The sequence below is a fragment of the Pongo pygmaeus genome, chromosome 1 (assembly GCF_028885625.2).
Source record: "Pongo pygmaeus isolate AG05252 chromosome 1, NHGRI_mPonPyg2-v2.0_pri, whole genome shotgun sequence".
NCBI classification, from domain to species: domain Eukaryota; kingdom Metazoa; phylum Chordata; class Mammalia; order Primates; family Hominidae; genus Pongo; species Pongo pygmaeus.
The window spans coordinates 47915153-47929931 of record NC_072373.2 but is presented as its reverse complement, the minus strand read 5'-3'; the positions used below and the strand labels follow the sequence as shown (position 1 = coordinate 47929931).

Here is a 14779-nt window from a genome sequence, read left to right as displayed (position 1 = left end):
GCCCCCCCGACACATTGCTCGGCCTCTGCTCAGACTGGGGTGCTCATGGCACTTGGCTAGGAAGGCATGGAAGACAGACAGTGCCAGAGGCCCCACACTCTCTAGCATGGGGAGAGGAAAGCTGCAAAGTGCCCAGGCCATTGTCTAATCCTTGCCTGGAAAAGCCAAAGACTTTCCAGCAGCTGACACAACGGGCCCATGTTCAACCTCGATGGTGCTTTCTCCTTTGAAGTCCTGATGCAGAGTGGAATGGCTGAAAGTGACTTAACTTTTCTTTGTTCCGATGTGTTTCTAACCCCTGGGACTCTCAGTGCTTCCCTTTTCATGGGAATTAGTTTGGGAAGCAGCTGGGGAGAGGACCAGAGACAGAGACCTAGAGAGAGAGAGATGTGTCTTCTTCAGGGTTCCTGGTGGACCCCCAAACCTGGTCCTTACTATCTTTCTACCCTTCTTGCCCTTCTTTCTCCTTGATTCTTTGTCTCTTAGTCTACTGGCCTATGAACTGCTGAGCTGTAGGATCTAGTCCTGTGCATTAGGGAATTTATAGCATGTTCAGTTCAACTCAGCCAGTATTTATTGACATCTATCTTTGGGAACACCTAAATTCACTAGAGTTGGCAGATCTTGTATTGAATTCTGTTGCAGTATTCAGAATTGCATATCTACATCAGGAAGGCATGTCCAATGGGATGATGAAGATGTTTGCCCTTAGGCTGCCCCCAGTCTGTTGGAGGAAATGTTCAGGGGCCCCTTAAATTGGAAGGAAAATCCAAACCCAAACAAGGACAAATACCTAATGTCAAAAATGAACATGAGTCCTGGAGGAGCACGGAGTGGTGACGTAACAACATCCGAGGCCAATTAAGGACAGTTTCTTTGATAAAGTGTTTCTTGAGTTTATTATGAAGGAAGGAGGGAAGGGACAAATTATGAAGAGAGAGAGACTGTAGGCTAGAGCATCTATTTGCATCTTGGTCCTTGATCACCAGGCATGGGGTATTTCTTCCCTAATTTCCTGTGTTCTTTCACTTACTCAATTATTCATTCATGCATGCTTTCCAGAATTGTTGACTTTTATTAAACTTTTAATTCTGAGACATTGTAGATTTGCATGCAATTGTAAGAAACACCACAAAGGGATCTTGGATACCCTTTACCCAGCTTCCCCCAATGTTAACATCTTGCAAAACTGTAGTACAATATCACAACCAGGATATTGGCCTGGCTGCTGTAAAGATACAGAACAGTCCTGTCATCACAGGGATCCCTCATGTTGCCCTTTTAAAGGCACACCCACTTCTCTCCTGCCTCCACCCTTTCTTTGACTCCTGGCAACTACTAATATGTTTGCCATTTCTACACTTTTGCCATTTCAAGAATGTTATATGAATGGAATCATAGAGCATATTCCTTTTGGGAACAGTTATTTTTCACTTAGCATAATTCTGTGGAGATTCATCCAGGTGTGTGTATCAATAGTTCAGTTGTTTCTGTTGCTGAGTAATATTCTATGATATGGATATACCATAGTTTGTTTAATCGTTCATTATTGAAAGACATGGGTTGTCTCCAGTTTGGGGCTATGAAGAATAAGCTGATAAGCTGGGGATGGTGGCATGTGCCTGTAATCTCAACTAATCAAGAGGCTGAGGGAGGAGGATCCCTTGAGCCCGGGAGTTCAAGACCAGTCTGGGCAACACAGCGAGACCCTCTCCGAAAAAAAAATAATAAAGCTAATACATTCATTCTTGTAGAAGTTTTTGTGTGAATATAAGTCTTCATTTCTCTGAGATGTACAGTTGTTGGGTCATGTGTTAGTTGCAAGTTAAATTTTTTAAGAAACTGCCAAATCACTTTCCAAAGTGGGTGTACCATTTTACATTTCTACCAGCAATGTATGAATGATCCAGTTTCTCTGCATCTCACCAACATTTGGTGTTGTCATTGCTTTAAAATTGTAGCCATTCTAATAGGTATGTAGTAATATATCCTCATGGTTTTAATTTGCATTTCTCTAATGGCTAATGATTTTGAATTTCTTTTCATGTGCTTATTTAGACATCTCTTTGGTGCTATATCTCTTCATGTCTTTTGCCTATTTCCTAATTGAATTGTTTGGTTTTTGGCGAGTTTTGTTTTGTTTTGTTTTGTTTTGTTTTGAGACAGAGTTTTGCTCTGTCGTCTAGGCTGGAGTGCAGTGGTGCCATCACAGCTCACAACCTCAACCTCCTGGCCTCAAGCAATCCTCCCACCTTAGCCTCCCAAGTGCTGGGATTATAGGAGTGAACCACTGTGCCTGGCCTGACTGTTGAGTTTTGATTGCTCTTTCTGTATTATAAGTGCTGGTTCTTTGCTGGATATGTGGTTGACAAATATTTTCTCCTACTCTGTATGTCTTTTCAACATTGTAACAGGGTCTTTTACAGAATGAAACATTTTAATTTTGAGGAAGTCTAATTTATCAATTTTTCCTTTTATGGATTGTGCTTTTGTTATCAAGTCTAAGAACTCTCTGCCAAAGATTTTTAAAATATTTTTTCCTCAAAGTTTTATATTTTTATATTTCGCATTTAAACACACAATCCATTTGGGTTAACTTTGGCATAAGGCCTGAGACTTAGATTTTTTTTTTTTTTGGCTATGGATGTCCAATCACTCCAGCACCATTTGTTGGAAAAGCTGTTTTTCCTTTATTGAATTACTTTTGCACCTTTGTCAAAAATCAGTTGGGCATATTTGTGTGGGTCTGTTTCTGGATTCTCTATTCTGTTCCTTTCTGTTTGGAGAACTTCTTTTAGCTATTCTTTTAGAGTAGTCCTTCTGGCAACAAAGTCTCTTAGTTTCTCTTCATCTGAGAATGTTCTTGATTTCCTCTTTATTCCTGAAGAATATTTTTACTGTGTATAGGATTATGAGTTGACAGTTCTTTTTATTTTCCCCCCAGCACTTGAAAAATATTCTGCCACTTCCTCCTGTCCTCCGTGGTTTCCAATGAGAAATCTACTGTCATTTGAACCCTTTCCACCTGTAGATTAAGGTTTCCTGTTTCTCTTCCTGCTTTCAAGATTGTTTCTTTGTCTTTAACTTGCAGATGCTTAATTTGTGCTTTCTTTAGGTCTATCTTGTTTGGCATTTGCTCAGATTCTTGAATCTGTGGGTTTATGTCTCTCGCCAACTTTGCAAAGTTTTCAACTATTTTTTCTTGGAGTACTTTTTCAGCACCATCCTCTTTCTTTTCTCTTACCAGAACTTCAATAACACGAAAGTTAGATCTTTTGTTATAGTCCCACAGGCCCCTAAGAATCTGCTCTGCTTTTTGTTTTGGTCTATTTTCTTTCTGTTGTTCATATTGGTTAATTTCTATTGTTCTATCTTCCAGTTCACTGATTGTTCTCCTTAATTCTACCATTGATCCCATCCACTGAGATCAACACTTTAGTTATTGTATTTTTCAGTTTAAAATTTTCCATTTGGTTCTTCTTTATAGCTTCTATTCTTTGTTCTTCATTACCCCTGGGCTAGGGGTAAGAGTTCCAGCTCCCTACTTGGTTTCCAGGGGAACTGAGCTGAGGGTGGCTTATCTCTGGGTAATGGTGAAAGTTCTGTCTCTCCACTAGGCCTCCTCTTATACCACACTGTGGGAAGCGGGAAGGGTGCCTTATTACTGCTAGGTGGGAGTGGAAGTCCAGACTCCGCATATGGGCTCCACTGATAATGAATGGCCTCATTACCAGGAGGAGGGGATGGAAGTTTGGGCTTGCTACTCAGCCTTCTCTGACACCACCCTAGTGGTGTTGTTGGGCACTTCATCACGGCCTGGTGAAGGTGGACTCTAGGCTCCCCACTTGCCCTTCACTGCCCTGGATGAAAGTGAGAGCACAATTTTTCATATGGCGTTTGGCTGGAGTGAACTATCTATCATCTAAAAGTTTGAACAACTATCATCATTCAAACTTTATCATTGAACAACTACCATCTAAAAAGTTTTCTGGTCCGGGCATGGTGGCTCACACTTCTAATCCCAGCACTTTGGGAGGCCGAGGTGAGTGGATCACCTGAGGTCAGGAGCTTGAGACCAGCCTGGCCAAGATGGTGAAACCGCATCTTTACTAATAATATAAAAATTAGCCAAGCATGATGGCACACGCCTGTAATCCCAGCTACTCAGGAGGCTGAGGCAGCAGAATCGCTCGAACCTGGGAGGCGGAGGTTGCAGTGAGCCAAGATCACACCGTTGCACTCTAGCCTGAGCGACAAGAGCAAAACTCCATCTCAAAAAAAAAAAAAAGTTTTCTGTCTTTCTGGGCTGCCACTTTCCTGGCCTTTGGCTGGAGAAAGCAGGCTTTTGTTGAGGCTTCTTTTATTTGCACCCATTGGCATTTCTGGGTTGATGACTTCTTCAGCTCCAAGTCTGGAATTTATGAAGAAAAAACAAACAAACAAACTCAGAGACCTCATTACCGTGTTGTTCCTTGAGTCCCAAGGTCCCTACTGCATCCACCTTTTTTTTTTTTTTTTGAGACACAGTCTCACTCTATCACCCAAGCTGGAGTACAGTGGCACAATCATGGCCCGCTGCAACCTCTGCCTCTTGGGTTCAAGCAATTCTCGTGCCTCAGCCTCCCAAGTAGCTGGGATTACAGGCATGCACCACCATGCCTGGATAATTTTTGTATTTTTAGTAGAGATGGAGTTTCACCATGTTGGCCAGGCTGGTCTTGAGCTCCTGGTCTCAAGTGATCCGCCCACCTCAGCCTCTCAAAATGCTGGGATTACAGACATGAGCCACTGCGCTTGGCCTCAATCTACCTTTTTATCTCCACCTGTCAGAGTCTTCTTATGTTTGCTTTATATATAATGTCCAGGGTTTTTAGTTGTAAGTACAACTATTGGGAGGAATAAGGAAAAGTACTTATATTAGGGTTCTTCAGAGAAACAGACCGATAGGATATAAAAATAGATACACCAGAGGGGATTTACTATGGGAATTGGCTCATGTGATTTTGGAGGCTGAGAAGTCCCATGATAGGCTGTCTGTAGGCTAAAGAACCAGGGAAGCCAGTAGCATGGCTCAGTCCAAGTCTAAAGGCCTCAGACCCAGGCAAGCCAATGATGTAGTTCTCAGCCCGAGGCCAAAGGCCTGAGAAACTGGGGGGAAGTGTGGTCTCTGGCACAAATCCCAGAATCCAAAAGCCAGAGAAGCTGGAGTTCTTGATGTCCAAGGGCAAGAGGAGAAAATGTCGCAGCTCCAGGAGAGACAGAGTAAATTCACTTTTTTGTTCTGCCTTTTTGTTCAGCCTGGGCCCTTAGCGAATTAGATGGTGGCTGCCCACATTGGGTGAAGACGGATCTTCCTTACTCAGTCCACTGACTCAAATGCCAGTCTCTTCTGGAAACACCATCACAGACATATCCAGAAATAATGTTTACTAGCTATCTGGGTATCCCCTAATCCAATCAAGCTGACAGCTAAAATTAACAATCACAGTACTCCAGCTCCCAGAATTTTTCTTGAACACCTGTTCTGTGCCAGCACATAAAGACAAATAAAATTTTTTTTGGTTCTCAAAGAGTTCAAAGCCTAGCAAACAAATAGATCAAATACCATCCAAGTATTTAGAACATGAGGTTTTCAGCCGGGCGTGCTGGCTCATGCCTGTAATCCCACCACTTTGGGAGGCCGAGGTGGGCGGACCACGTGAAGTCAAGAGTTCGAGACCAGCCTGGCCAACATGGTGAAACCCCATCTCTGCTAAAAATACAAAAATTAGCTGGGCGTGGTGGCACACGCCTGTAATCCTAGCTATTCAGGATGTTGAGGCAGGAGATTGCTTGAACCCAGGAAGAGATTACAGTGAGCCAAGATCCCGCCACTGCACTCCAGCCTAGATGACAGAGCAAGACTGTCTTAAAAAAAAAAAAAAAGAATATGAGATATTCTGGAGGCTTAAAGGAGGTGGGAGCCATCGCCCTACTTGGGATGAGGTGGGAGGAAGAACGGCTTCTTATAGGAGGTAGGTTATGCTTGAGTTAAACTTTGAAAGATAAATGCATTTCTGGATGGATGCGATGGTAAAGGGCATCCCACCAGGCAACACAGCAGCTACAAAGGCATACAGGCATCAGACAGCAGGAGGGGTAGAGTACTCACTGCAGGTTGTTCGTGGGGGCCAGTGAATGGCATAGGGAAAGGAAGACAAAACAGAAGTTAGCAGAGGTAGGGAATGGGGTAGAGACTGGATCACAGAAGGTGTTGTTTGCCATGCTAACCCTTAAAGGGTTTCTGAGCAGTCATCCTGGGATGGACAGGGCAGGGAGCGGAGAGACCAGCGAGCGGGTTTTTGTTATGGTTTGAGTGAGGGTTGAACACAGGCAGTGGTGGTGGAGATGGGTTGCAGGGATAATCTTGAGAGAGATTTGGGAGACAAGATTCACAGGTTGGAAGGAATGTGAGAGAAAGGAGGAGCTTAACGCTTTGGCTTAGTAGCCCCATCTGAGAAGATGAGCATCAGATTTTGAGAGGGAAAGAAAGAAACGGAATTTAGCTGTGTTGACTGTGCAGAGTCTGTGAGCATCCCAGTAAGGATGTCAGGTGGACAAGTGTCTCAGTGGAGAAGTTAAAGCCAGAGAGAGGCAGATTTGAGAGTCATTACATAGAATCAGTAGTTAAAAACATAGATCTCCTGCTGGGCATGGTGGCTCACGCCTATAATCCCAGCACTTTGGGAGGCCGAGGTGGGCAGATCACATGAGGTCAGGAGTCTGAGACCAGCCTGGTCAACATGGAGAAACCCTGTCTCTACTAAAAATACAAAAATTAGCCGGGTGTCGCGGGGAGTACCTGTAATCCCAGCTACTCTGGAGGCTGAGGCACGAGAATTCATTGAACTCAGGAGGTGGAGGTTGCAGTGAGCCGAGATTGCACCACTACACTCGAGCCTCGGCGATATAGCCAGACTCTGTCTCAAAAAAGAAAAAAATAATAAAGCTCCCTGATAAGGTTTCAAGAATTTTTTAAAAAAAGACCAGAAACACCATCCTGGTTAACACGGTGAAACCCCGTATCTACTAAAAATACAAAAAATTAGCCAGGCATGGTGGCGGGCGCCTGTAGTCCCAGCTACTCAGGAGGCTGAGGCAGGAGAATGGCGTGAACCTGGGAGGCGGAGCTTGCAGTGAGCTGAGATCGCGCCACTGCACTCCAGACTGGGTGACAGAGTGAGACTCTGTCTCAAACAAACAGACCAGGAACAGAGCTGCCATGTTTCACAAGTGGTCAGCAAAAGAGGAGCCATGCAGGACACCACACATGAGTCTGAGAAGGGCAAGGAAAGGCCAGTCATGAGTTTGTATCAGTCATTCTTACCAGAAACCACTTTTCATATTTGCAAGAGAGGAAATTTAGTGCTGAGAACAGGCTACGTGAGAGAGAGAAGAGCTGACGAGTCAAACGGGAGGAAGCAGCTGCCACTCCCAGGCAGAGGCAACCAAGATCCTGGGAATCTGGAAGCACACAGGACCAGTATGGGAAGGGCTGGGCCTCCAAGGGGACTTAGATACTGCTATAACACCTCCTGAGGTAGAGGGGAAGAGAGAGGAATCCCCTGGCTTCTCCTTTCCTCCAGTGCCTCCTGTGGGCAGAAGCCAGCCAGAAGCCAGCTGACTCAGGGCCCTGGGACAGTCAGCCTACAGGAATCAGCCAGCCAACTCCCCCATACAGAGAAGAGCTGGGGAATGGTGAGGAATGGATGGGAAGGAAAGGTCCAGGACAGGCCCAGAGGCCAAGGGGCGGGGAAATCCATCAAGGGAGCATGATTCTGCAGTGTCTGGTATCTCAGAGAGGTGGGCTCACGTGAGGAAGCCTGTCCTCGGGAATGGGAGAGTGGGAGAGCACTGGGGACCTAGTGAAGGAAAAGAGCTAAGGTCCAGTCCCAGCCTGGTCAACAGCCCCTGCCTGCTGATTGCAAAGCTGCTGGCTAGGAGCCAGGTCTATGACACACTTCAATAAGCTAGACAGGATCCCAAGCAGACTGCTCTCCTTCTGAGATCCAATCACACCCCACTCTCTGATCTTAACTGTCATCCTTGCTGCTCCCTGTTCCCCTAGTCTTTGGAGAAGCTACAGGAGGCTACCGTGTATACGGGATCCCTCAGCATCTGCTGCCATAGCCCTGAGGGCTGGACCCAAGGCCTGGCATTGTGCAGCTCAGCCCATCTTCTGACTGTCCAGGTGTCTGAGTGGGGCCAACCATGGCGACTCTGCACCCTCTGGGGCTTGGCCCATTTGGTGATTTCTTAGCCTCCTCCCTGCCTGGCTGATTTCTTTGTGTGCCTCGGCCGGGCTCACGCTGCGTCAGGCTCGCCCGTGTTGGTATAATAGCCCTGATCGCTGTGCTTGTTGGAGAGGAGACAGCAGGGGCAAGCCCCAACCAGGGCTCATCAGGCCCTGTACCCCAGCTGTGTTAATTGTCCAAGCCCTCCAACAAGCCAACCCTTTTTCCCATCTGCAATTAAGACAAAAAGCTCGTTATCTCTCCCCCTCCCATTATCTGTAGACTCTGCTAAGGGGCTCTTTCTCAAGAGCAGCACCTGCAGAGGCCAATAGAGGTTGGCATTAACTCCTTTCCTGCTGGAGGTAGGGATCTCTGAGTGGGTGAAGGAGGCAGCTGAAGCTGGTAGGAATGGCTCTGCAACAGAGGGTGGCACTTGGGGCCCTGGCATGGTTCTGTTACAAGCTTGCTGGGTGTCCTTGGGCAAACAATTGACCTTTTTTGAGCCTTTGAAATCCTCTTTCTCCTTTCTTCCCAAGGAAGCCATGGAAATAAATAAGGAGCTGTTGAAGTTGCCAACTCCCTGGAGTAACTGTGTAAACCTCCGGTCTTCTATTCTCATGGCCAATAGTGCTTCCACTGGTCAAAACTCAAGCCTCAAGATAAAGCATGTAAATAGCTTAAGAAGAACAGTGCTGGTGCCTGGGGGAGAGGAGCCAGTCAGGGCCTTCAGCTTCCCAAGGAAACTTGGATTGAGTAGAATGTAGCAATCTCACTTTGCAGCGTGTCCTTCAGCAAGTCACTTACTCTCTCTGTGCTCCAACTTCGTCCTCTGAAAAATTAAAGAATCCAACTGGATCATCTCCAAGATCCTTTCCAATTGAGAAATTCCATCACCTGTGATGATTTTTCTGTACAGTGCAATTTGGGAAGGAAACTAGCATTTATGGAACCACTGATATGTGCCAGATCTTTCACATGTATTGTTATTTCCACTTTAAATGTAAGAACAATATCAAGTTCAGAGACATGAAAGAAGTGGTCCAAGGTCAATCATCCAGTACCTGGAGGACTCTAGATTCAAACCCACATTTATGAGACTATAAAACCATTGCTCTTTTCATGACACCATGTTTTTAGGGACTGCTCATCTAATGGCTCCTTACAAGATAGAGCTGCATATAGACGGGGAAATGTAACCTACTCTATATGCAGCTATAAAAACAAAGAATCTGGATTCTAACCACTTAGATTCTCCAGAGTCATAATGTGTTAGGAAAGAGTGAATGAGAAAGAATTTTATTGCCCCTCTGGTCTCCCATGTGACTAAGAGATTGCCTGAGATGTGTGTGCAGACTCTCAAAGAAAAAGTTGTATAATTGTCAGGCATTGGATCTTCTTGTCATCTTGGTAAACCAAATCCTGGAGATGGAATACAGCTGCTTTCTCAGCAGCTGGTTCCAGCTTGGGATGTGCCTGTGTCCAGCAGAGCCCACGGCAGCCTTATGAAAGCCCTCCTGAGTCTGTTTCTAGAATCTCCTCTGAGTCCATAAGAAACCGCCCAGAGCTTAGCCCATCAGCCCTGCTGACAGGCTGGGCCAGTCCAGATGCTCCACCAAGGCCTGGATTCTGGCTCTTTCACTCAGTTCACTTATCTGCCCCTGAGTCATCCAGAGAAAGGGGTTTGGGGAGAGTCCGGAGCAGACAGCAAAGCAGGGAATCAAGGAAGCTCTTGGCCAACTGGCAGGCAGCCCAAGTCCTGGCATCCCACGGGAGAGGAGAAGGGCCCCTGCCTTTCCAAACCAGAGGCTCACACGAGTGAAGGATGGGCCTAAAATCCTCACTCTGGAAGCAACTGACCAAGGTCCTCTCACCCAGCCCCAACCCCATGCACAACTGATAAGATAAATGCTTCCTGTCTTGAGTTCCCCATTCGGGTAGTTGTCCCAGGGGCCTGATCTTCTCCCCAGTCTCCCAAGCTTTGGGCAGGTCATTGGGCCCTCATCCCTAAAATCAGGCACTGGGCTGGATCTATTCTGGTTTTAGTGTTCTGAATGTGTGATGACTCATCTTCTGCTGAAGGGTTTTTCATGGAGTACTGAAAACCCTTAAAGCAGAACATTTCAGAGTGTGTTCTGTGACTTGCAAATTATTCTGTGAGGAGAATACGATGATGGGGGAGGCACAGAACTAGGTTTCTGTGGTCAGCTAAGTTGTGGAAATGCAGTAAGATCATCTGTCTTTTGGAATCTTGATCTACATGAACATAGGAAAGGCTTTGAGAAGTTCTTCATTCACAGACACACACACACAAATAGACAAATCGGATTTCAACAAAATTAAAAACATTTGTGCCTCAAAGGAAAATACTGAGAAAGTGAAAAGACAACCCACAGATTAGGAAAAAAAATTTGCAAATCATATATCTGATAAGGGTCTAGTATCTGGAAAATATAAAGAACTTCTACAATTTAACAATGACAAAAAAAACTGATTTTTTAAATGGGCAAATGACTTGAATAGACATTTCTTCAAAGAATATATATAAATGGACCACAAGCATATGAAAAGATGCTTAACATCACTAGTTATTAAGAAATGTAAATCAAAACCAAAAGGAGATACTACCTCACACCCAATAGGATGGCTGCTATCAAAAGCACAGAAAGTAACAAGCATTGGCAATGATATGGAGAAATTGGAACAGAATCTGTGTGCAATATTGATAGGAATGTAAATTGGTGCAACAGCTATAGAAAGCAGTATGACAGTTCTTCAAAATATTAAAAATAGAATTGCCATATGATTCAGCAATTCCACGTCTCAGTAGACACCCAAAAGAATTTGCAAGCAGAATCTCAAAGAGATATTTGTACACTCATGTTCATGGCAACATTATTCACCATAGCCAAAGGTAGAAGCAACCCATGTATCTGTTGACAGATGAATAGATAAACAAAATGTGGTATGCAATGAAATATTATTCAGCCTTACAGAGGAAGGAAATTCTCATATATGCTACAACATGGGTGAACCTTGATGAAATGCTAAGTGAAATAAACCAGCCACAAAAAGAGACAGTCTGTGATTCACTTCTCCGGGTTACCTAGAGTGGTCAGATTACTAGAGACAGAAAGTAAAATGGGGGTTGCCAGGGCTGGGGGAGGGAGAAATGGAGAGCTGTTTTTTAATGGGTACAGTTTAAGTTTTGCAACATGATAAGAGTTCTGAAGCTAGATGGTAGTGACGGTTGCACAAAACTTTGAGTGTACTTAATACCACCTGTATTGGCCTGCTTGGGCTGCCATAACAAAGTGCCACAGGCTAGGTGGCTTAAACAACAGAAATTTATTTTCTCACAGTTCTGGAGTCTGGAAGTCCAAAATCAAGGGGCTGAGGTTGGTGCCTGGTGAGGTCTGTCTTCCTGGCTCACAGGTGGCTGCCTTCTCCCTGGGTCCTCACACAGCCTTTTCTCAGTGTGCAGGCACACATGGGGGCGGAAGAAGAAGGGAAGACAGAGAGCAGGGAGAGAAGGAGAGAGGGAGAGGGGGAGAGAGAGAGATCTTTGGTATCTTTTTCTCTTCTTACCCTATTGAATTAGGGTCCCACTGATATGATTTCATTTAACCTTAATTACCTCTTAAGACCCTATCTCCAAATATAACCACACTATAGGTTACGTGGGTTAGACCTTCAAAATACAAATTTGGAGGGTGTGAGATACACATTTCAGTTCATAGCACCTCTGAACTGTGCATCTAAAATGGTTAAGATGGTAAGTTTTACGCTGGGCACAGTAGCTCACGCCTGTAACCCCAGCACTTTGGGAGGCCAAGGCTCACTTGAGCCCAGGAATCTGAGACCAACTCTGGCAATATAGCAAGACCCGCTCCTGCATCTCTACAAAATTACAAAAATTAGCCAGGCATGGTGGTGCGCACCTGTAGTCCCAGCTACACAGGAAGCTGAGGTGGGAAGAAGGCTTGAGCATGGGAAATTGAGGCTGCAGTGAGCCATGGTCGTGCCGCTGCAGTCCTGCCTGGGCAACAGAGCAAAAACCTGTCTCAAAGAAACAAAAACAAAGATGGTAAGCTTTATGTTATGTGTAGTTTACCACATTAAAAAAAACACCTTTTATTTATTTCTTGACAGAAGGTGAATAACTCAACTCAAATAATGAGAAAACATATTTGTAAATCACCTATCTGACAAGGGTCTAGTATCTAGAATACATGAAGAATGATTGCTGGACATGGTGGCTCATGTCTGTAATTCCAGCACTTTAAGAGGCCAAGGTGGGTGGGTTGTTTGAGTCCAGGAGGTTGAGACCATCCTGGGAAACACAGCAAAACCTCATCTTTACAAAAAATGCAAAAATTAGCCAGGCATGGTGGTGTGCCTGTAGTCCTGGCTACTTGGGAGGTTGATGTGGGAGGATAGCTTGAGCCAAGATCTCACCATTGCACTCCAGCCTGGGCAACACAGGGAGACCCTGCCTCAAACAAACAAACGAACGAACAAAAAAGTATGCTTAAAATTCAACAATAAACTCAAATTCAAAGTAGGCAAAATATTTGAATAGACATTTATCCAAAGACAATACACAAATGGAAAATATGCACATGAAAATATGCTCAACATCAGTAATCATCAGGAAAAATGCAAATTGGAACATGAGATACCACTTCCCCCCAACTAGGATGGCTAAAATAAAAAAGACAGGCAGTAACAAGTGTCGACCAGGATGTGGGGAAATTGGAATCCTCAGAGATTGTTAGTGGAAATGTAAAATGGCACAGCAGATTTGGAAAACAGTTTGGCAATTTCTCAAAAAGTTAAACATAGAGATGAGATACACTTGACCCAGCAATTCCACTTCTAGGTATATACTCAAGAGATATACTCAAGAGAGTTGAAGACATATGTACACAAATGTTCATAGCAGCAAAATTCATAATAGCCAAAAAAGTGGAAATAAGCTAATGAGTGATAAATGGATAAACAAAAATGTGATATATCATACAGTGGAATCTTATTCAGCCATAAAAAGGAATGAGGTGCTGACACATGCTCCAACATGGATAAATCTTGAAAACATCTTGCCAAGTGAAAAAAGCCATACACAAAAGCTCACGTATTGTATGATTTTATTTATATGAGTTTTTGTTTGTTTGTTTTTAAGAGATAGGGTCTTGCTCTGCTGCCCAGGCTAGAGTGCAGTGGCGCAATCATAGCTCACGGCAGCCTCAAACTCCCGGGCTCAAGCGATCCTCCCACCTCAGCTTCCTGAGTAGCTAGGACTACAGGTAGGTGCCACCACACCCAGCTGATTAAAATTTTTTTTTTTTTGTAGAGACAGAGTCTTGCTATGTTGCCCAGGCTGGTCTGAACTCCTAGCCTCAAGTGATCCTCCCACCTCAGCCTCCCAAAGTGCTGGGATTACAGCTGTGAGCCACACACCCAGGTATGAGTTTTGGCTAATCCGCAGAGACAGAAAGTAAATTAGTCGTTGGTAGGGCTGGGGACAGGAAAAATAGGGAGTGACTACTATTAGTTATGGGTTTTTTTGGGGGATGGTGAAAATGTTTCGAGATTAGATAGTAGTGGTGGTTGCATACTTAGTGAGTATACTAAAAACAAGTCAATTGTACAATTTAAAAGATTGGATTTTTTTTTTTCTTTTTTGAAATGGAGTCTTGCTCTGTCGCCCAGGCTGGAGTGCAGTGGCATGATCTTGGTTCACTGCAACCTCTGCCCCCTGGGTTCAAGCAATTCTCCTGTCTCAGCCTCCTGAGTAGCTGGGACTACAGGCACACACCACCACGCCCAGCCAATTTTTGTATTTTTAGTAAAGATGGTGTTTCATCATATCGGTCAGGCTGATCTCAAACTCCTGACCTCAGGTGATCCACCCACCTTGGCCTCCCAAAGTGCTGGGATTACAAGTGTGAGCCACCGCACCCAGCCCAAAAGTTTGGATTTTATTATATTTGAATTATATCTCCATTTTTTAGAAAGAAATCTATTCAGCCCCACACTTCTCTAACTTATTTGAATATGGAGCCTTTTTACCCCAGAGCACCCATTGGCATGCAGCAGAAACAGAGTTAAAAATAGAGAAAGGTTGAAAATTCCCATGTTACAGATAGGGAAAAGAGAGGCAAATTGTCATCTTTGCCTCAATTTCCTCATCCATAAAATGGGGATAGTAATATTTAGTACCTTGTAGGGAAATGTTAAATTAAGTTAATATGCGTAAAGCACTTAAGCTAATGCCTGCCCAGTAAATGTTGAATAAAGTGTTTTTTTGTTTTGTTTTTCATTTTTTTGAGAAGAGGTCTTACTCAGTCACCTAGGCTGAAGTGAAGTGGCATGATCTTGGTTCAATGCAGCCTCTGCCTTCTGGGCTTGATTGATCCTCCCACCTCAGCCTCCTGTGTAGCTGGGACCACAGGCGCACACCACCACTCCTGGCTATTTCTTGTATTTTTAGTAGAGACAGAGTTTTG

At 44.4% G+C, this 14779-nt stretch overlaps 1 protein-coding gene across 13 annotated transcripts in view; it reads left to right on the top strand.

Annotated features, from left to right (window-relative positions):
• NAV1 (neuron navigator 1) overlaps positions 1-14779 on the top strand; it is a 286405-nt gene that overhangs the window by 35672 nt on the left and 235954 nt on the right. For 10 of the 13 annotated variants that reach the window (XM_054461909.2, XM_054461890.2, XM_054461881.2 and 7 more), the window contains one exon: positions 13624-13734. The exons of the other annotated variants lie outside the window; for them this stretch is intronic. The gene's annotated coding sequence lies outside the window, so the exon portion shown is untranslated. Of the gene's footprint in view, positions 1-13623; positions 13735-14779 lie in introns of those variants that run through there. 13 annotated transcript variants of the gene reach the window in all.